This window comes from Hemiscyllium ocellatum, unplaced genomic scaffold, assembly GCF_020745735.1.
Source record: "Hemiscyllium ocellatum isolate sHemOce1 unplaced genomic scaffold, sHemOce1.pat.X.cur. scaffold_280_pat_ctg1, whole genome shotgun sequence".
Taxonomy (NCBI): domain Eukaryota; kingdom Metazoa; phylum Chordata; class Chondrichthyes; order Orectolobiformes; family Hemiscylliidae; genus Hemiscyllium; species Hemiscyllium ocellatum.
The window spans coordinates 50,296-73,894 of record NW_026868210.1 but is presented as its reverse complement, the minus strand read 5'-3'; positions in this window follow the sequence as shown (position 1 = coordinate 73,894).

The window sequence follows — 23,599 nt, the reverse complement described above, 5'->3', positions numbered from 1 at the left end:
TGCATGTTGCCAATTATAATCAGAGAAACTCAATTATGTTCTGACAATCCTCTGTCATTACTCCCACATCCAATTCAGATTGAATGATAACACACAATCAATATACCGTCTCCAATATTCCTTCCCTCAGTCATCCTTACATGTCCCATTCCGAATGTGTAACTTTTATACGTTATTTTGAAATTTAGTAATAACAGTATTGAATTGAAAGGGGTTAACAGGAGCTATTTGTTCATCGACTTTGATTAATAATTGTAGCTATGATTCCTAAATGTGTCACTGGAGGATTAGCCTCTTCTTCAAATAAGGACTGTTTTCGATGTGATAGCCCATTGTATTAGCAGGAGCATCACCGACAGCACTAACAGGGATCAGCAGCTCCAGAGAGAGGGGAAGGAGAGATCAGAATCTGAGAAGAATAGACTGGAACGTTCCAACAACAGATCAGAATCTGAGAACGTTTGACTGGAATATTCCAACGGTGGACAGGAGTTTATCCTTTGGTCTTTACTACCTTTCTCAGCCTTGGATATCATTAGCATCACGGATCGAAGATATCATTTGGATTATACAAGGTGGTTACTATCCCATCCTCGCTATAGTCGGTGTTCCTAGTAAGTCATTCTCTTTGTGTATTAAACCGGGTTGAACTGTGTTTCTGCTCATGTTAGGTAAATTTTGGAAAAGGGGAAATCAGTGTCTTCACTTACAATCAAACAATCCCTTCCTGATAAATTCGATAAAGCAAATTACTATTTATAAATTGCTCACTGATATGCGAGAAAGAATGGGACTGTTCTCAAACTCCATAATCCTTATAGCCCTGCACAGATCTACATTTCCATATCCTCCCCACTCATTAATCCTGCCTAGTACCACCATTGCGATGCACCGTTCTTCTCGTCAGCCTCAGTGCAACTTCTGAAAAAACGTCTTTATTTGTGTCACTATGGAATCTGGATTCACCTGTTGACAGTCCCTTCTAACCACATGTCCTTGACAAGATAATTGTACTTGAGATGTTTAACTTGTTCTCTCCATAGAATCTGTCAGACAGGAAGATAGTGCATGGTACTCAAGTCATTGACTCTTAATATAGATGCACAGAATAATAATCTGTTGATGTCTCATGAATCAAAATGATGCAATTTAAAATAAATCATCATCATTTATAATAAACAGAAGCCCATTTGCTTGCATCATGTCCTTTAGAGAAGGCAATGGGTTATCCTTCCTTGGTCAGGTCTCTGTGTAACTGCAAACCCATAGCAACATGGTTTACTCTTTCCTGTCTAGTGGAAGTTGTAAATTTCGCATCAGTGGCAGTATATAGAGAAGGATTTTTTAACGCCATAAGAAAGAAATGGAGATGGCCAAGTGCGGGAAAGTAATTATTGTGATCATCCCTGAGTGTTGTTTAGGCATTAGTTGGAATACTGTGCACAGATTTTCTCTGCTTTATAAGGAATGATCTCCTTACCACAGAGAGAGTGCAAAGGAGTTCCACCAAACTAATCCCTGGGATGATGGTACCATGAAGAGTGAGTGAAGATTAATCTGTCGCACTGTGAGAGAATAAGATGGCATTGCATTGAACCTTCAGGGGGATGGACGATCACACATTATGTTCGAATCAGACAGTGATACGGTGATAAATCTCACGGCTTCTTTGTTTTTATCAAGTTTATGAAATTCCAGATACTTTTAGTACCTTTTTGAATATTCCCCCCAACCACGCTCACTCCCAATATCAATGAGAGAGCAGGAAATCCAGACTTTGAATAAGAACTCCGCAAATTAATCCAGTACATTTGGTGTGTGATCCTGCACTGAACGTCATGTTGTCCACAATCCCAACATCAGCCACAATACCTTCAAACTAAAACAGTTAGCTATTCCCACCAGCTTCCGACCCCCACGAAGAACATGGGTCTGCCTTTTCGGAGATGGAAGATGTCTCCTTGAGACTTGACATAAAACATCTGGGTTGCCTCCTCACTGCCAGCAAACCACGTTAATGTAGCACATGCTCCACAGACAATGGAGCCACGATGAACATTATGATCTGCTCCTGTGATTTGTCATGTTGGAGCATCAGTGACATCTTCCTGTTCCTGTATAAGCCTTTGCGAGGCTGAATGGCCTCTTTCTGGTCCCGTCTAACAGTTTAGAGAAACTGTTTGGGCTCCACCTGTTCCTGTTTAATAGTTCGATGTGCTGACCAGACCCCTCCTCTTCCTATGTAACAGGCACAAGTATTGAATACTGCGACTCTTCCCGTTCAGTAGTTTTGATGGGCTGAATGCTAGCTCATATTCGCTTGAAACCAGCTTGAGATGCTGAATGAGCTCCCCAGTTAACTGTGGAAATGTGCAGTGTCCGGCCATTTTGTCACATGAATGTTACGGACACTTTAACAGCACGGGCCTGAATGAAGTCCGGGTCTTGCTGCACGTAGACACAGACTGCTTCAGGAGCTGAGGGGGGGGGAAATGTTTTGAACATTGTGTGATGTTCAGAGATCATCCCCATTTCTGATGTTACAATGGGGAAGGACAGTGATGACGCAGCTGAAGACGATTGTATCGAGGAAGCTACCCTGAGGATCTACTGCAGGGATGTCGCGGGACTGAGAGGATGATTGTCCACCAACCACGAACATCTTCCTCTCTGCGATGGCTGACCCCAACCAGGGGAGAGATTGTGGCTGATTCCTTTTAAATGTAATTTAGTTAACGTTCCTGAGTCAACTCTGGCCTTGATATTAGTGTCTGTCTTGGGAGCGGAACCTTCTCACAGAGGATTGTGAATGTCAGGAATTATCTGGTACATAGAGTTCGGGGAGCTAGATCACTGAAAGGATTTGTAGAGGAGGTAGGTGGGTTTTTGAACCTGTCACAGAATTGAGGGATGTGAAGAATTGGGAAATAAAACAGAGTTGATACCAACATTGTATCATCCATAATCTTCTACAATGGCATGGCAGGCCTGACCATCCGAATTACCATCCGATCCTGTTCCTCATGCTTTCATATTCTGTAATTAGAAAGTTAATGGTTGTAATTTTCCTGAGCATTCCGTTATTGCATGTTGCAGTTAGAGACAGCAAAGCATTTTATAACTCATCTCTGGGTGAGATATGGGGACTGTATTCACAATGAATCTGGTCTGCATCGTGACCAACAAATGAAGCACAAGTTGCAGAGAGGAGACACTCTATAAAGAGATCAGAGGCGTCTTTTGAGCCCAGCCTGGGTTTTGAATTAACATTTTTGACCCCACACCAAACTGTGTGTGCCAATTGTGAGGGACAGAAGGAGATCCTTGATTACTGTGGACCAGGTATTTCGAGCAAGTGGTCTCCATCTACTCATGTGCAGGAGCTGTAAGGAGCTGAATGGAATATAGGAACATCGGACTGAGGAGCAACAGTTGGCCATTAGGCACTTTTCTTGGCTCTGCTACGCACTAAAATCGTAGCTGATCTGAGTGTGGTCTCAGCAGTGCTTCTTCTGTACGTGCACCATTTTCCTGCATTTACTTGTCTATCAAATATTTAACAGACACAACTTTGAATAAATGTAAACATCCAGGCACCACAAACTTCTGGGGAAGGGAATTCCCACTTGAACAGCCCTTTTAGAATTCGTGGTCCAATCAATGTTGCAGGGTCAGTGTTTGCTTTTGCAGTTAGACTGCTCCACTGTTTACAACAAATTTCAAAGTTTAGTGATATGGCTAATGATATAAATGTCAGCCTGGCTCATCCTCTAGAAAAATGTCAAACTCACACACACACACACACACACACACACACACACACACACACACACACACACACACACACACACACACACACACACACACACACACACACACATTCACATCCACATCTTATGACAAAATAGAAAAATGAAAGCTTTCCAGAGTGTCTAAATAGTTGAACTCATAACAAATGGATAGATGACAGACTGTCCCAAATGTTATTCTGTCCTCTCAAGCTATTAGATTAGATTCTCCACAGTGTGGAAACAAGCCCTTCGGCCCAAGAAGTCCACACCGACCCTCCGAAGAGTAACACAACCAGTCCCATTTCCTTCTGGTTAATGCACCTATCACTATGGACAATTTAGCATGGATAATCCACCCGAACTGCACATTTTTGGACCTGTGGGAGGAAGCTGGAACTCCTGGAGGAAATCAACGCAGACAGGGGGAGAATATACAAACTCCACAAAGGCAGTCGCCCGAGGCTGGAATCAAACCTGGGTCCCTGGTGCTGTGAGGCAGCAGTGCTAACCACTGAGCCACCGTGCCGCCCATTCTGGGCAGTCAAGCTGCTTGTAATGCGATTTCTCGCCAGAATAGTTGGATTTAGCTGAATTCCCTTTGCTTCAGACTGTAGGGAGATTCCAATGAATCTCTCAACAGGAATTCTCCACGACTCATCAGGTAGCGGTGAGTCAGGGATTTACTGTTGTCAGGTGGAACACAATTACAGAGAGGGATCAATCAGCTGCTGCTTCTCAGGCAGGGAACATTGTTCTCCCTCTTTGTGTTGAAACATACAATTACGTCAACTGAACACCAAACTGGAACGTGTGCGCTCGTCATGAACATTCTCTGGAATGGATAATAATGGACGATATGCAAGTGCATCATTTCTGTTGTTATGCACAGTGCTATTCATTAGCAAAAAAGAAAATTCCTGCTTTATAATTTGATCATATGAAGGTATGCATATGGTTAATTTTTAAAAATCGTTTGATGTCTTCAAAATATATGTGCGAAAATCAATACATTTTATTCTTAACATTTATTCCATAGTTTTAGTGTCCCTGACAAGAGAAAATATGTATCCAGCTGATTTTTCTCGAAATTGTGTATGCTTCAAAAAGATTTCTCATCTAAGACCAAAATTGACAATGTTTCAGAACAAAAGGCCTTCACTCCAGGAAAATTTGGCAAAACATTCTTGATAAGCTTCGAAAACAATTATCTTGTTTTTAGGTTAAGGGATCAAAACTGCACATAATGTGTCATATGTGGTCTTAGCAACGCCCTGTACAGATGTAGACTCGGAAAATGTGATTCTGGAAAATCACAACAGGTCAGGCAGCACCCAACGAACAGGAGACTCGATGTTTCGGGCAGATTCCTGATGAAGGACTTATACCCGTTACGCCAAATCGCCTGCTCCTCGGATGCTGCCTGATAGGTTGCGCTTTTCCAGCCTCACACTGTTGGACTCAGATCTCCAGCATCTGCACTCCTCACTTTCACCGGTTCAGATGCAATAAAACATTCCTGATCAAACCTGGTACCCTTTGACAGAAACACAATCATTCCACTTAGCTTCCAAATCACTTACTGCAAGTGCAGACTAACTACATATGATCATGATTACCGTCCGTGATCACAGAGTTCTTTATTCTCTCTCCATTTAAATTTTTTAACATTGTTTTATCCTTCCATCCAAAATAGACAACTCACATTATGCTGTATCTGCTGAAGTTTTGCTCACTAACCTCCCTTTTCCTTTATCACATTGATGACACACGACCTCCATTTGATAACATACTGGATGACCAGCTTGGCGTTTAAGCTAATTGGGCATTGATATATGCAGTCTCTTCCTCCAGACCTTTGATACAGATATTGATCGTTGATTATTTCATAGTGATCTCTGAGGCACTCCACCAGTTACAGCTTTGTAATGTGAAAATAAGCATTTACGTCTTCTCTCTATTGACTGTTAGCAACCGCTTCCTGCGTAGCAGTTCAGGCAGTTTAAATGGCCTGCTGTGCAGTAAAATGTACTCAATGAGCTAAAATGATTCGTTTCATTTTTCTCTGCCACTCGTTAAAGAGGCAGAATGGTCTCCTCCAGTCTCATGGTAACGATAAAGACTGGCTGAATTAGGTGGGCCCCTACTTCTGTCCCAGCTTCGAGGTGTGGATGGAGGGCACAATGCATGGGGTAGTAGCAGCAGTATATCCCTGGAACAGCATCGAGGGTGGATTGAGGGAAGAACACATGGGTTAGGGGCAGCAGTTGGCTATTCAGCGCCACCAGTCAGAATGCTCATGGCTGATCTGATTGTGTTTGACCATCTATCTCCTGTCTGTTCCCAATAAATATTGACTGTCCTGTCCAGCAAAGATCAGTCGAGCTCAGTCTTGAATATCTTCAATAACCGAGTCTTCACTGCTCCCTGAGAATGAGGACCCTACAGATAGTACAATACTAAAGTGGAAGGGGCGACCTTATTTCAGTGTGGGACCTGTTATTTTAAACTGTGTTAACCTAACATGAAATCGCCACCTCTTTTGAAACGCAAGGACAGAATCATTAGGCATAGATATAAACCATTCAGCCCTCTAAACCTGTCCAGTAGGACCACTGACTCTTCTCAATCAAATATGTATTAAACTCATTCTCTGCTCCTCTCCAAGGAAGAGAATAACTGATAGCATGACACCGCACGGGCATTAAAAACGCAGAATTAGGCCATTCGGCCCATCGATTCTGAATGCCATTTAATACTGGCTTAGAGGTTTCTCAACATCATTCTCCTGCCTACTCTCTGTAACTCTCGACATGCTTATTCATCAAAGACTTACCTATCTCTGTCTTATAAGCACTAGTATCTGTGTCTCTGTGCTTCCATATGTGTACTTGTGTGTGTTTGTTCATGTGTCTCTGTGTTTGTGTATTTATGTGCTGACATTGGTTTATCTGTGTATTAGCCTGTGCGTTTTACTTGTGCTTGTGCCTATTTGTGTGCGACTGTCTATGTCTCCGTATGCCACTACTTGTGTGTGGTTCTATCTCCGTGTAAGTACTCTAAGTGTAAATATATTAGCGTGTTCACATGTGTCTGAATATTTTTGTGTCTGTATCTCTCTGCAATGAGATATTTGTTGTTTTGGGAGGGAGAAAATTGTGAGAACAGACAGAGTGGTTAAAGTGCGAATTGCCCTTCACTGAACATTGTTTTTTACTCAGTTGGAGGGACATGGATGTCACAGAATCTGCATACGACACGTCCCGGTCCACTCCGGCTCGTACCAGGGTCCTCCTCACATGGCGCGGGGGGGGCGGGGTGGTGGAGGATGGGTCAGATATCGCGTGCTCCACCATCTGGCTTGGTCCTTTCTCTCCTATTACAGTCCGTTTCTCCTGGAATGGGAGAACGGGGGGAGGAGTGATGGTGGGGGTGTGTGGCCCTGCTCTTAGAGCTGGTGTAGGTGGAGGGGGAAGGGAAATGGTGAGGTATCCGGAGGGAGTGAGTCCACAGTGTTATATCCATGCTGTGTTACTAATGGAGGGAGAGAGAGCGCACAGCGTGGAGGTGGGGTGGGAAAGGTGCTGAATTCAATAGTGAGAGTGGTAGTGCGTGAGCCTTTTTTGGAGATCGAGTGTGCGCCTTGTTAGTGGGTAAGTGCTATAACAGGTAGTGAGTGTGAGGCAGCAGAGAGAGTATGGTAACAGTTAACCTGACAGAGTGGGGAGGATATTGATGCTTGTCCTGTGATGCTGGTCATTTCTTCAGATCTTGTCAGTGTCAAGGTAACCCTCCCCGAATGTCTTGTCCATGTCTATCACTAATAACGCCACAGACCCTGTCCCTCAGATTCCACAGAATCAGATTGGGTGGATCTTACAAATAGGAAGGAGAAACAAGCATTGGTGTATTATGTATCTAAACCAATGCTCTCGTGCAAATTCTGTGCATTGTATACTGTAGAAATTAGAGATGCAAATACTGTGGGTGCTGCAGTATTATTGAATGATCTTAAATTGCATCTAAATTACGTTAATTAAGTGACTGCTATTGTTGTGAAAAAGAAATTCCATAAGCGTAAAACAGGTTGGTTGAAGAGTATGTTGTGACTCTAACAAGAGAGGAGGTTATTTTCGATTTGGTATTGTTTACTCAGAAGGACTCATTAATAACCTTGCTCTGAGGACTATTGACGTTAATATGTTGTATTTTACATGGCGCTTGCATACAATATCGAATGTTTGAGCGTGAAATGTAGACAAGCAATGGTTGTTATAGTCATAGAACCATGGAGCCCGGCAGCTTGGACACAGACCCTTTGGACCAAAGTGTTCCGTGCCGACCAAATTGTCCATCCTGCTCATTCCATTTCCCTGCCCTTGCTCCTTATTCTTCTAAAACTTTCCTATCCGCAGATTTGTCTAAAAGTCTTTTGAACGTTGTTAATGTACGTGCGCCAACCAAACCGCTGTCTGCTAATTCCATATGTGCACCAACCTCTGCATAAAAAAGTTAACACTCAGGATTCTTTTTATTCTTTCACCTCTAACCTGATGTCCTCTAGACCTTGATTCCCAAAACTCGCAAAAAAGAATGTGTGTATTCACCTTATCCATGCATCTCATGATTTTATACTTTTCTATACAATTTCCCCTCAGTTTCTTACACTCAAAGGAAAATATTCAGGCCGGTCCAAACTCTCCCTACAACTCAGACCGTCGAGTACTGGCAACATCCTTGTAAATTTCTTCTGTCCTCTTTCCAGTTTAATCACATCCTTCCTATGGCAAAGTGAACAAAACCGAACACAATACTCCAAGTGCATGCCTCACCAGCGTCCTGTCTAACTGCAACATAACTCGCCAACTTCTATACTCAATGCTCTGACTGATGAAGGCCAGTGTGCTAAAAGCTTTTTTCACTGCCGTGTCTAAGTGGAACGACTTTCAGAGAACCACGGACCTGAGCTCCAAGGTCCTTCTGTTCCCCTACACTCCTTCGGGGTCTAACATTCATCATGAAACGCCAACCTGCATTTGACTTTCCAAAATGCAACACCCCACATATATCTATATTAATTATTATTTGCCATTTCTCGGCCCACTTCTCCAGCTGATAAAAGTCCTGCAGCAATTTCTGATAATCTTTCTCACTGTTCACAGTACTGCCTATTTTATTGTCATCATCCTAATTACTATTCATGCTTTGTACATTCTCATCCAAATCATTGATATAGGTAATAAACAGTAATAGGCCCAGCACCGACCCCTGAGACACTTCACTAGTCACAGGCCTCCAGTCCAATCAGCATCTTTCCAGTATTAGCCTCTGCTTTCTCCCATCAAGCTAATTGAGTGTCCAATTTGCCAGATCCCCCTGAATTCCATGCCATCGAACCTTTCAGAGCAGCCTATCATGTGGAATCTTATCAAAGGCCTTTCTGAAAACTAGGTAGACTACGTCTACCAACTACCACCTTTTGAGGTCCCTTCCTCAAAAGAACGCGAAAAAATATGAGCCATGATATCCTATGCACAAAGCAGTGCTGACTGCTCCTTATGAAACCGTGTCTTTTCAAATGCATGCATATGTTATCTCTCAGAACCTTCTCAAGGAAATTACATGTCACAGTTGTTAAGCTAACGGGTCTATAGTTTAGAGGTTCTTCTTCACCGCCCTCCTTGAACAAGGGCACAATATTCACGACCCTTTAGTCTTCTGGGACCTCCCCCATGGACAGGGGTGATGGAAAAAGATCAGCCAGGGCCCCCGCAATATCTTCTCTCGCCTCTTGCTGTGTTCTTGGATGCACCTGTTCAGGACCAGGAGATCTAGAGAAATCCTGCATTGTCTGAAAAATATGTCTATTTCTTTCAGGTAGAATCACCAAAGTAAGGGCAAGTGACTTCATGAAGGTTAACATAATAAATTAAAGATTATATTAATCATAGGAAGTGAGCTCAGGAGAATTTTAGACATGGTGGCAATCAGAGAATTCTCAGAAATTTGTTTGTGTGGAGTTTGCATATTCTCCCCATGTCTGCGTGGGATTCCTCTGGGTGCTCCGGTTTCCTCCCACAGTCCAAAGAATTACAGGTTAGGTGAATTGGCCATGCTTATTTGTGCAAAGTGTTCAGGGTTGTGTAGATTAGGTCGCAAAATGTAGAATTGGATGGGAATGGGTCTGGGTGGTTACTCTTCGGAGGGGCAGGATGGACTTGCTGAACCAAAAGGCCTTTTCCGCACTGTGGGCTTTTAATGATTCTGTGAAAGAAGAACACAAAGACTACATATATCTACAATCTGTATTCCAAAGAAAACAAAATAAAAGCAGTGTCAAATGTGGAATTTTGTAATCAGGAGAGGAGAGATTATTGAGGAGAACAGAGAAATGGCCAAGAAAATAATCAGTTCCTTTGTATCTGTTATCAAGGAGGAAGATCCATAAAATTGCTGAGTAATACCAATGATAACATGCAACTTGTGGAACTAAAGACATAAAGTCAATTCATATCAGTAACAAGGTAGTAGTTGAAGGCTAGCATAGTAGTATTGTCGCTGGATTGAGCATTGCTAAGTTGATGAGCCAGTTGTACTTCGTATCAAAATATTACAAATAAATCAGCAATAGACGCATTTGTTGTGCTGTCGATGACTGTTTTATTTTCCTGTACATTCTGCAGAGGCTGGAAGTTAGTAAATGTGTTCCAAGCACTGGAGATAAATGGAAGGGATTCAAGCATCTGCAAAGGGAAGAAGAGATGGTGTGGAGAACTGCAGACCAATTAACTTGGCATCTGTAGGTAAACTGATGGAACCTATTATGTAGGATCTGATATTGGATATTTAGAAATTAACAGCAACATTGGAGAGAATCAGTACGCACTGACAGAGTCTGACAGAGTCTTCATATTTGACAAACTTCAGAATGATTTGAACTTGTTTATTGCAAAATAGAAATGGCGTATTTCGATTTTCAGAAGGCTTTTTTTAATAAGAACTCATGCAGTGAATTCATAAATAAAGTAATGCAAATGGTAATTGGAGGAATATATAAAAGTGAAAAGTTAAAGTCAGGTTCGCCTTCATTTAAGAGAATCAGAACATTATTGGAAGGTCATGCTGAAGCAGTTTCACAGCTTGCTAATGAAACTGTACACAGAGTATTGAGTCCAGTATTGGTGACCCAATCTGAGAAAGAATATAATGCCCACGGAGGGTGTGCAATGGATATTCTCCAGATTTATCCCTCAGGTGGCGATATTGCCTTATGTGGAAACTCGGCCTGTGTTCTTTACAGTTTCAAAGAATGAGAGATGATCATAGTGAAATTTAGAGACGTCACTGAACACATGACAAGGTGGAAATAAACAGGATTTTTCTCTGGCTGTCTACTCTATATTTAAGGCAAATTATTGCAGGCAAATGATAGACCATTTCAGACTGCAATTAGAAGGTCATTCTTCATTTGAAGGGGACTGACGAACACAGCGACATGGAAAGCTGCTGGCAGGAAAGATTGAGGAGAATCCCCAAATATACTACATGTAGGTCAAGTGGAGCAGAATAACCAGGGAAAAGGTAGGACTTATTAGTAATTTGCCAAGTTGTTTCCAAATCAACTTAGTGGTAGGAGACAGAAGGTCTGCTGGTAGAAATCTGTTTGCTTGACTGGAGATCAGTGTCCAATCGTGTACCACAGGGATCAGCGCTGTGTCCCCATTTTATTTGTGATTCGGAGATGCCAGTGTTGGACTGGCTTGGGCAAAGTTAAAAATTTACAGAACACTCGATGGTAATCCAACTGTTTATTTAAGCACGACATTTCGAAGAGCATAATCACGCGATGAAGAAGCAGCGCTGCGAAAGCTAGTGCTTAAGAATAAAACTGTTGGATTATAACCCGTTGTTGTGTGACTTTTAACCTTATTGTTTGTAGCATTCATAAATGATGCAGCTGTGAATTTTGGGGGGGGGGGGGGGTTAGAGTGAGTGTGATAAATCAGTTTGCGTTTGACACAAAGTTTGGCTGGTTGGTTGGCAGTGAGGAGGAAGGCCTTATATTACAGGAAGATACAGATGGAATGATCAAATGGGTGGAACAATGGCCAATGGAATGTAACCCTGATAAATATGAGGTGATGTACTTTGGAAGAAGGAACCAGACAGGGGAGGATTCAATGAATAGCAGCACACTAGTAAGCTCAGAGGGTTCTGGAAACATCCCTGAATGTGATTAAACAAGTTAATGCACAAGTTGACAAAGCATAGCGACCATAAACATAGCCTTTATTCATGGGAGCACAGATTACAAGAGCTATGTGGAACTTTGGTAAGGCCAAATGGAATACTATGTACAGTTCTGGGAGCCACAAAACAGGAAGTATGTGATTGCACTGGAGAGGGTGCAGTCGAGATTCACCAGGATGTTCCCTTGGATGGAGTAAATCTGCTCGGATCGTTTACTTTGAAGCATTGAAGGCTAAGAGGGACGTTCTTCAGAAGGATAAGATTACCAGGGGCATCGACAGCATGGATAGGCAGCAGCTGTTCCTTTCAGTCAAAGGGCGAAGAACAAGAGAGTACCATGTTAAAGTGAAGGGTTTGATGTTTAGTGAGGATTTGACGATTGTTTTTCATCCAGAGCCTGTTGGGGTCATGAATGCACTTCCTGAGAGGGCAGGTAACCTCACAACCGTTAATAAATACGTGGTCGTGCCCTTGAAGTGCCATAATATACATGGCTATGGGCCTCATTTTGGAAAGTGGAACTAATGTAGATCGTACTGTATTTATGACAGTACAGAGCCAGTGCTTCTGTGATTGTATGGGTTTGACGGTCAATCATTGAGCAGCATAAGACATGAATTGATGAGCTTCTGAAGAATGTATTAACTAGGGTTATAAAAGTGAACTTGCCTCCATGAGCTAGAACAAGGAATGCTAAAAGTATCTAATAGCCTGCTCCCTTCCTGATATTTCTGTGCAATCTGTGGGAAAGCTCTGTCATTGTTCTAACAAGCTCTCAAACTTTAAGAAGGCAGCATCTGTCTGGTCGACAGGACTGTGTTTCCCGTTCCCTTTTCCAAAACCAAGCTTGTTGCCGTGTTCTGTCTGGTTTTATCCTTTAAGAACTCAGAACAATTTGATACAATTGAGTGTCTTGCTTGGCTACTTCAGAGACCATTGTAGAGTTTATTAAATGTCTGTGTGTCTGGAGACACTTGTAGGCCAGACCAGGAAGCACGGGAGATTCACTTCCTGAAAGGACATTGGGGAAGGAACAGATGTTTACAATGGACATTAGATTGAAGGACAATATTACTGGCACCAGATTTTATGTCTCGATATTTTGTGAATTGTTTTTAACTTCCACCAGCTGCCAGAGCATTATCCCGGTCTGGATCAGTAATCCAGTGACATTTGCACAACAGCACCATCTCCACATGGGGACCTATCGGAAACCAGACTGAGCACATTATTTCTGTGCTGTATGACAGCTCTGTCAAAAAGAACTCCCACCAATGTGATAATCGTGACGGGACTGAAGGCGTGGTAAATGGTCAGACTGTAGTCATTCCCTTGTTGTGGGACTGGATATTGTTGAGGAACTTTCCAGTTGGCCAGGCAGATGTCGGAGTTGGAGCTGGATTGAAAAAACTTCACCAGCGACACAGCTTGTTGTGCAGCACAATCTTCATTCCTATTGCGGGAATGGTGTCCGGGTCCATTGCCGTTGTCATATCTACTGTGATCAGCCGTTTCTTCATGTCACGTGCAGCGAATCGATTTGGTTGAAGACTGGCATCTGTGATTCTGTGGGCATCATGAGGAGGGTGAGGTGGATTATCAACTCAACACATCTGGCTCAGGATGGTGCAAATACTACAACCTTGTCTTGTACACTGATGTGCAGGACTAGGGATATTTGTGAAGTTCTCTCCTCCTGTAAGTTGTTTAATAGTCCATCGACATTGATGACTGAATGTGGCTTGACTGCAGAGTTTCCATCATATCAGTTTGTCTTGGGATCATTTCCCCCTCTCCACAAGAAGGTAGTTCTGCTATTTTTCATGTAACCAGTCAAGTGTGGTAGCTTTAATGGGTTGTCATCAGGTTTAGATACACATGGTTCTGACTCTGGCATGTTCACCCAAACTCGGCACTGAACCATCACATGGGTTGATGATAATGGTAGACTGATGGATTATCCTGGGGTAAAAGTTATGGATTGTGTTTGAATGCAATTCTGTTGCGGCTGCTGCTGAGATCTACAGCATCATATGATAACCCAGTGTGAGCTGCAATATCTGTAATCAATTCGACTGACTTTCCCCCAGTTCACACCAAGACCCATTCACCCATCAGCCCTGTACTCAGTGACCTAACCTGGTTTCTGATGTGAGAGCACATCCAGTTTCATGATCCCATTCTGCTGAGGATCTCACCCTGATGTCACGCTTCCAATTTGTTGCATTACTCAGATACTTTAACGTATTAATCTGAATCATTTTCTTTCCAGTAATACCATCTTCTATGTTTGACGTAAATGTTTTTTCCTCTGTTTTTCTCCCTGACCATGATTAAGACCTCTGTCGTGTCAGTGATGCCAGCTTTATGTCGTTTCAGAGCCAATGAACCTGTACACTTTGCGTTTTTGTTCACTTCCCAATGTACAGCGCTCTGTGCTGGACAGGGCTTTTGAGCAGATTTAACACACATCTTTGAATAATGTTGAAAAACACAAATTGTTGAAGAAACTGAGCAGGTCCAGTGGACACTTCTTCATAACTGAAAAGAATTGGAAACTGGGCATTATAGTTCCTTGCCAGAGGTGGGGGCTAGGTGACAGGGAACTGGGGGTGTGACAACAGATGAACAGGCTTTTAGCTGTGGTGAACGAGAACATGATATAAAATGAGGTTAAATTAAGATGAGAATGGGGATAGGTTTTCTCTCTATTGAGTGCAAGATAAAGAAAACACAACCACATAAAGTCATATGGAGGCCAGGAGGGAGAATGTTGATGATGTAGAATTACATAGATCTGGCCTGAGATGTATTTTCACTGTAGAAATCATCACAGGAATCAGACAAAGGAATTCAGGTGCTTGCTGGCTTATTGGCACTAGTAAGATTTTCATGCTGCCTTAGTATTGTAACATAAAGAAGAAAGCAAATGACAGTACGAAGTTTGGGCTGAGGGCTGTTTACCCGTCACTTTTAACATTGTTTCAAATTTACAGTGCTTAACTTGCAATGCTTGTTCTTGAAGTTAGTATCAGATGGAGAATAGGAGGTTGAGGGGTGACATCATAGAAATTTACAAAATCAGGGGAGGCATGGTCAGGGTGAAAAGCCAAGATATTTTCCATGGGATAGGAAAATTAAATCATTGAGTCATTGGTTTATGGGGAAAGAGGGAAGATTTGAAAGGGAGGAAGAGGAAACTTTTTTTTTACACAGAGGGTGATGTGTTTATGGAATGAGCTGCCAGAGGAAGACTGGCAGATGCAGGTAAGCTCCAACTTTTAAAAGACATTTGGACAAACATATAAATGCGAACCGTTTAGAGGCAAATGTGCCAAATTCAAGCTGATGGGACTAGTTTCGTTTGGAAAATCTGGCCGGAATGGACAAGTTGGATCAAAGATTGTGTTTGCATGCAATATGATTGTATGAATATAGAAAGTGAAGGAAAGGGAAGAAAAGATGTGATGTAAGCAAATAGGCAAGAAATATAAAAACCAGCAGCACGAGCTTTTCCATGTATGCAAGAAGCGTTCAAGAGGTGTGTGTGATCTTTGGTATAAAGGAAGTCAGGAAAGTATATTGAGGACATTTGGAGGGTGTGACTGGGGAACTGGATACAGGGAACAGACAGATAATTTACACCAGTATTTTACATCGTTTCTCACAGGGGAAGGTGCTGTAAATATTTCAATGATATTAACAAAATAATAATAGGAGGGAAGCTGTCTCTAACAGAAGGAACAAGGCATTTCTCAAACAGGTAAGACCAAGGGTAAATAGGTCATCAGCAATTCATAGCTGGTTTTATAAGAAGTGGTCTCAGAGTGGCTGGTGGCACTGTGTGAAATATTCCATAACTCTCTGGATTAAAGGAGTGATCCAGTGAAACTGGAGACCCTCCAATGTGGCGCCTGTCTTCAAGAAACAAGTGAGACTGAAAGAAGGAACCACTTAGCCTAACCATTATTGCTGGGAATCTGTGAGACTCTGTTATTAAGGAAGGGACTGCAGAACATTTAGAAAAGCTTCACACAGAGTCAGCATGGTCTTGTTTAAGGCGAACTACATTTTGCCTGTAAAGTCATGCAAAGTTTTTCTGGAAATCCATGAGAATGTAACAAGTGGCCTTGATAAAGGGGGACTGGTAGACATGAGGCTTTCCAGAGATTTTCCACAAGATATCACTAAATAAAGGTTCTTCGCAAGACAGAAGCTCATAGTATGGTGGATAATGCATGAGCATGGGATGACACTTGGTAAACACTTAGAAATCGGAGAGTCACGCCTCATCGAACTTTATGAAAAAAAGTATCTACTGGAGTACCACAAATATCAGTCCGATGACAAGAGATGCTTGCAAGAGCTGCACTCAGCTCCTGACGGCGGGAGCTGAGTGCAATATACATTTGAATTTGACGATGACACTGACAACCATAAGGCAGGCTGTTATTAAATGGAGAGAACTCCCAAAAAATGAGCAGTACAACGGAGTGGTGTGTTTCTCTGTATGAAACAAAACGTCAGCATGTTGATGCGGAAATGTTGGTTCATTAGACTGGTCCCTGGAATGAAAGGATTGACCTATTCAATACATCAAAAATGCTGAAGCAATTATTCATTGTGGTTTAAATGAATAAGGGTGTCATTACTGAAACGGAGAAGATACAGGGGGGCTTGACAAGGTCGATATTGAGAATGTGATTCCACACCATGGCAGAGTCTCGAAGTCAAGGATGTAGATACAGAATAAGGAATATCGATTTCAAACTGAGATGTAAAGAAATGTTTTCTTTCAGAATGGCTGGAATTTCCTAACCCCGAGAGTTGTGAAGGTTGGGTCACTGATTGTATTTACAGATGGGTGGATTGGTTTGTGACATTTCAGCGAGTTGAGGGATGCAAGGGGTTAGCAGGAAAGTGGAGTTGAGCAGTGGAGTAGATCCACCATGTTCTTCTTGAATGACAGCGCAGGTTCCTATTTCTTACGTACTTATTTATGTTTTTGGAAAATAATTGACTATTTTCCTGGAAGTCATGATGCAAAATGTTGCATTCACAGACAGCAGAGGATTTGTCTGAGTTGACCTTGGGTGGGGCATGGGGGCTGTATTCAATGCGAATCTGGGCCTGGAACATGACCGACATCAGGAGCAGAAGTGACTGAGAGGAGAAGCCTGAAAAGAGGGATTGGGGGAAGGGGGTCACTGACTGACCCAGCCTGGATTTTCCAATACATTTGCCAAACTACACCAAACCATCGAAATGTCCTCAATCTGCTCCTGCACAGCAGGACCGAAGGGCTGAATGGAACATCAGCACATAGGGCTGACAGACACAACTGGGCCATTCGGCCCTTTGACATTATTCCCCCAGTCAATAAGGTTATGATTCATCTCATTGTGTTCCTAGCTGCACTTTTCTCTGATTTCACAATGATCCCTGATTCACCTGTCTACGGAAAATCAGACAAAGTCAGCCTCGATAAAATATGAAGATTCACCCCTCCCAATCTTCTAGGTGAGAGAATTCCCACTTGAATGAATTCCCACTTCGTGAATTTCTCCTCGTTCCGGTTCTGACTGAGGTTGGAGGGTGTCACTGTTTTCATTTCTAGTCCCATTCCTCCACTGCTCACTACAAATTTTGAACGTAACCAGGTTGGCAATATTGCTGATGATAAAGGTCTAAGACTGGGTCAGGTTCAGTTATCAGAACAAGCCAGTTGGATTTCTTCAGTCCGCTACAAGTAATTAACAGAATTAACTGAGGAGTATGAGGGATATGTAGTTAGCACTGTCGCCGCTCATCACCAAGGAGCTGGGTTCAATTCCAGCCTTAGGTGAGTTTGAACATTCTTCACGTATCTGTGTGGATTCCCTCCTACTTCTCCAGTTTGCTCCCAGAGTACAGAGATGTGCAGTTTAGAGTGGATTGGCCATGCTTGATTGCCCTTTGTTGAGAGAGTATCCCCTTCATGGTAACCCCTGTCAGTGTGGGGGAGTTGAACCTGCGCTGCTGGCCTTCTCTGCATCACAAACCAGCCGTCCAGCCAACTGAGTGGGAGACAGTGTAACCGTTACAGACAGAAACAGGCACAGGCAAAGGGCAAGAGAAACTTTCTTAACAAGGAAAATGGTGCAATTCAGATAAAGGTCAAGATAACAGCTGAGGATAAAAAGTTCTCTGCTCAAAATTCTATTTCATAACAGGACAAGTGTTTAGAAGCAGTGTTTGGCTGAATACAATAAAGTGAGACAAAGTGAAATAGCCAGAATTACTAATTGTGATTGGATATAAAATAAGTGCATATTTTTGCAGGACCCAGGAGATTGAATGGCTGAAAGTTCCTGTACCTGAAAATGGGAATTCTTTGGAACACTACCTGGAATTCATATTAAAGTGTGTGTGTGTGTGTGAGGGAGAGAGAGAGACCGCACGGAGCTGGGTGGTGAGCTCAGACCATGCTCAGGCCTCCTCTGGGAAGAGAATAGACCCCCATACTAGCCCATCCACGAGGACCTCTGTGCCCCTGTTGAAAAATCGTGGTGTTAGTTCCCCTTATCTGCCATGCTCGGGGTCACCTGTGCAGGGTGGCTCCAAACTGTGGAAGTACAACAATGTGCCCATTGGACTTTGAAAGATGACACAAGTGTCAGTGATTATAGAATAGCCAAAGGTATCAGTCCGATGGTGAGTCCCTCCAGCCATGTTGGTTTGGAGAATTGGGGTAGCATTGAATGCGAGGAACACTATGAGATTGAGTGAGTAGTTAATGTGGTGAGTTCGATAAGATAGCACCATGAAGCTAGTTCAGTCTGGTACAGACAATCCCTCTGTCACACTCAATAAACATGTCACTGAGACAAACTATTGTTAGATTCAGCCCAATGAATTGAAGACTCTGATGAACCCACACCCAGTTACAAAGTTGCAGAACAAATGTTCATCTAAAACTCTCCCTCTTCTTTATTGACGCCAATATCCCCTTCTCCTATCTTTCCTAGGAATACTGGCTCATGTTGCAGGATGTTGTCGAAATGTCTTCATTTCAGCATTCTGAAACCTGTGATCTTACATGAAATTGTCTCTCAATCTCTCTTTTGCTTTTTTCCCCAAAATCCATTTGATTGTTGGTAGTTAAACTGATATCCCCGCCATCTCTCTCTGGCAGGGACTAAGGAATACGGACTAGGCAATAAAGACTCTGTATCAGAGTGATCATGTAACTAGACGGGTAATTCAGAGGCACGGGCTGTGACTCCAAGGCAGTGTTTAAAATCCTACCACAGCCGATGACAGAGCTTAAATTCGAATGACAAAAATTGGAATGAAACCTAATTTCACTCATGGCAACCAAAAACCGTTAAGATTTATTTTCATTATTTCACTGATAGTCTTTGCTAAAGAAACTTAACATTATTACCCAATCTGAACTCAATGTGACTTCAGACCCACAACAACATTGTTGGCTCCGTTTTGTCTTGACAAATGGCCGTGTAGTCAAGGACAATAAGTGATGGACAAAAAAAATGCTGCCCTTGCCCGTGATGCTGGCATCCCGAGAAACAACAGCATGAAAGGTGAAAATAAACCAAGGTGCGAGAGATCGAAAATAAAATTCTCCAGCGTCTGAAAGTGTTGGAGAATCTCAGCAGGTATGGCAGCCTCTGTCAGGACAAATGCAGATAACGGTTTGAGTCCAGTGACCCTGTTTCACAACTGAAAGCAAACTGGGAAATAATATTATTTATCCTGGTATCATGGATGGTTAGGTTGGAGAGAGAGGTGGGGGCCAGGTTTAAATTGAATGGATGGAAAAATGGCCAGAAAAAGAGAGGAAAAGAAGTAAAAAATAAGCAAAGGGATTGCTGATGATGAACTGAAAGGAAAACAAAATAGGAAGTTATTCTCACATTTCCTCGTTTTCCCATATTCCTGAATATTGCATCCATTTAGATTTGTCCCTTTTTAAAGTGAGTTAGGTTCCCTGTACCTCTCTCCTCTGAGTGTGATGATCAAATCCATTAGCAATACTGGTGCTGTCCTTGTAGTTGCTGAGATGCAGAGAAAGGTAAAGTTACACGGTCAACTACTTCTTTGGAGAGAGAAACTGTTAGTGTGGGATTGTGCAGAGATGCAACGGCTTTCTCAGCCAGGAAAAGAAACTCAGGAGTAGAAATAGTTTTCAACACTGAGCGCGTCCACGTTCCGTGTGGGGAATTGACTTGTTCCTGTCATTGCAAAATCAATCATGTTTCTGGGGATGCTTATCTCGGGTTTGTATTGTCAGCTGCTGGGTCTGGTGACCCCACTCTATACTCTGCATTTACAGAGTGTCTGGGTCCATGGTAAACAAATGGAGATGAGGCTCCACAGAAGGGAAGCTCTATAAATAGGGAGGTGCAGGACAGTGAATTATCTTTCCTTGGATTTCCCGGGACATTTCTCTAAGTTGGACCAGGTGTCAGGTATGAAACCAAAATTGAGGTGTCACTGAGCTGTGTCCCTTCCTTCAGAATACTGTGTACCCTCACATCAGTAACAGGACTGTGCTGATGTTCATCATGAATTAAACTGGATTAATTCTGGAACTTTCCAGGCAGGAGTGAGTAGCATATCCATCATCACTGGAGTGCAGTCCTCCGATATATTCACTGGCTGACAGAACCCATCTGTCTGCTGACAGTAATATATTGTGTCCATCTCCCTGAGGAAAATACAGAAAGAAACTTCCAGAAATACAGGGGAACAGAGTGACTGGTGAAAATGGGAACAGCAGGAAATTAGAATTAATAAAAAGGTACGTCTTTCAAAACCTCACTGAATTTAAGGCTGGTATATTGCTGCATCTGATGAGCTACATCCCAGAGTATTGAGGAGGTGGCAGTAGAGCTAGTGAAAGAATTACTGATTATTCTTCAAAGCTGGTTAGATTCTGGAAAGGATCCTCCAGACTGGAAAGCAGCGATTGTAAACCTAAATATTTAAAACAGGACAGAGAGAGCAAACAACAAACTAAACAGTGGTTAGCTTGATATAAGCTGTAAGAAAAACATTGGAACCTTTTGTAAGGAATGTGACAACTAGACACTTGGAAACTAATGTCATGATTCGGAAGAGTCAATCTAGATTCAGGAAGGGGAAATGATCTTGATCTTTGATAAACCTGCTGGATATTGTGGAGGTCGTCCGTTGTGACATCGACAATTGAGAACCAGTGGAAATGAAGTATTTGAATTTTCAAAAGACGGTTGACATGGTTGAATAGAGGTGAATAGAAAATGTTAGAGTCCATGGGTAGGTAGGGGTGGAATACACCGAATGTATTAAACGTTGGATAATCGAGGGAATGGAGAGAGTAGTATAATTATCTGGAGTGAAGGCTTTGGGGTATCAGAAGGATCAGTGTTTGGCCAATAGCTCTTTGCAAGATATTTCAGATATGAACAACAAATATCATCATTCACGTTTATGTTCATTAAATAGTGAGAGGTTGGGATGTGCTGTTGTTGAAACAGACCTGAATGTGCTTGATCATAAGTTACAAATAGATTCTTTACACAGCAGGAAGTAAATGATATGTGGCTGGTCATGCAAAATGATTAAAGTACCAAAGTAAATGTATCTTTCCCAATGATAGTGTTTTGTTGAGAGACTGTTAGATGTATTGTGTACAGGTTTAATCAGCAAAGGGGATTCACCAGACTAAACCCTGGCATGATGTTACCATGAGGAGAATGTGAAGAAACTTGTACATAGTAAGGGGGGTTAAGGTGTTTGTGAGTTTATATTTAAAAAAGTGCTAAAGCACATTGAATGTTGAAGATACAAAATTGCCTTATTAGACCAATTAAAGGAATGCCCAGGCAAATTCACATTTCCTATGCATTGTAGTGCAAATATATCCATTGTAAGCATATTGGCTGCTGCCTGTTCTAGTCGAGGAGAGATCTGCACGGTAACAGCATGTAGATTGTGGTTTTTGAGGGTGGTGGTGGTGCGAGGTTCAGCCGGTTACAGTATTGCAAACGGACAACGTAGCAGAATCATCTAGACTGCGATAAGAAAACATGCATCATTCTCCTTCACTACTAACTTCACGAGAGCAATGGGTGATGGGAAATGTGATCAATAGCCAACGGTGCCAACATTCAATCCAGTCCAGTATCTTTTGTGAACTGAAGGAACCTTACTGAAAGGGGTTAAATGGAGCTGTTTGTTCAGTGACTGTGAGTGATGCTAGTCTCCATGGATCCTAGCTATGTCACTGGATGCTTTCCATCTCCTATTAGTAAGGGGTCTCTTGCAATGGTTTATGCCATGATAGCAGCAGATGCATTAACTCCAGCGCTCAAAGGGATCAGCAGCTGCAGAGACAGAAGAAGGAGATTTAAACATCTGAGAATAGTGTGGAATGGTCCATTCATGGATCAGAATCTGAGAACATGCGACTGGAATGCTGCAACAATGGACAGGAGTTTATCCGATGGTCTTTTCTATTTTTCCTGGTCTTGGTCAACATTACCAGATCGGATATGGGCTGCACTGCTGATTATCCAGGCGGGTTACTATCCTATCCTCGCTATTGTTGGTGTTCCTGGTAAGTTTCTTCATCTCTATCCATTTATTAATCTCTTCAACCACGGTGAACTTCTTTGCTATTTCTGTTATCTATATTTGACAAAGACAGAAACTATTGCCCTCAGTTTCAAACGCAAATTCCATTGATTACCCACAAATTTCAGAACCGCCCACACCCCCGCCCTCACAAACATCTGAGAACGAGACTGTTCACAATACCGAATTTAAATAAATAAAATTCATTTGTGTTTCAGTATTCTGTCCATCTCAAAACCTATCCACTACCATCTCGATTATATGCCCAGTCACCATCTTGGCTTCAATGCTGACGCTTAATAAACCAATCTATGCTTTGGTAAAATTCAGACATTATGATTCCACCTCCCCTTTAAGCACTCTTTCCGTTGCAAATATTTCGATCGCAACTTTGTTCTTGTCTATAAAATAACTTCACGATAGAAACACTCTCTGAGCGCAGTAATGTTGGAAGAAATGTAATTCTGATGCACAGGTTATTACACAGAAAGATGCTATTCCACATCCTACCACAGACATTGTCAGAAAGTAAATACAAAAGACAGGAATGGGAAGTAACAACCATAACATTTCCAGCATTTTGTTCATACGTTTAGCTATTTCACTGATATCCTTTGATAAATAGAACTTGCGTTATTATCTGGTCTGGCTTAAGATTTATGTGAGACCCACAGCAATGTGCTTGGTTCTGTATTGCCTGAAAGAATGACCTCACAGTAAATGACATTTGGTTAGGTCAAAAAATGCTGCCCCTGTCAGTGATGCAGACATTCCAAGCAATAACAAAATTAAAGGTTAAATAAAGGAAAGAATGATGCAACAGATCAGAAACAATAAAGAACGAGAAAGTGCCAGACAAACTGAGCAGATTTGGCAGCCCCCTCGGGTCGAGAGAAAAATAGAATTGGCAATTCGATTCTAATGACTATACATCAGAACTG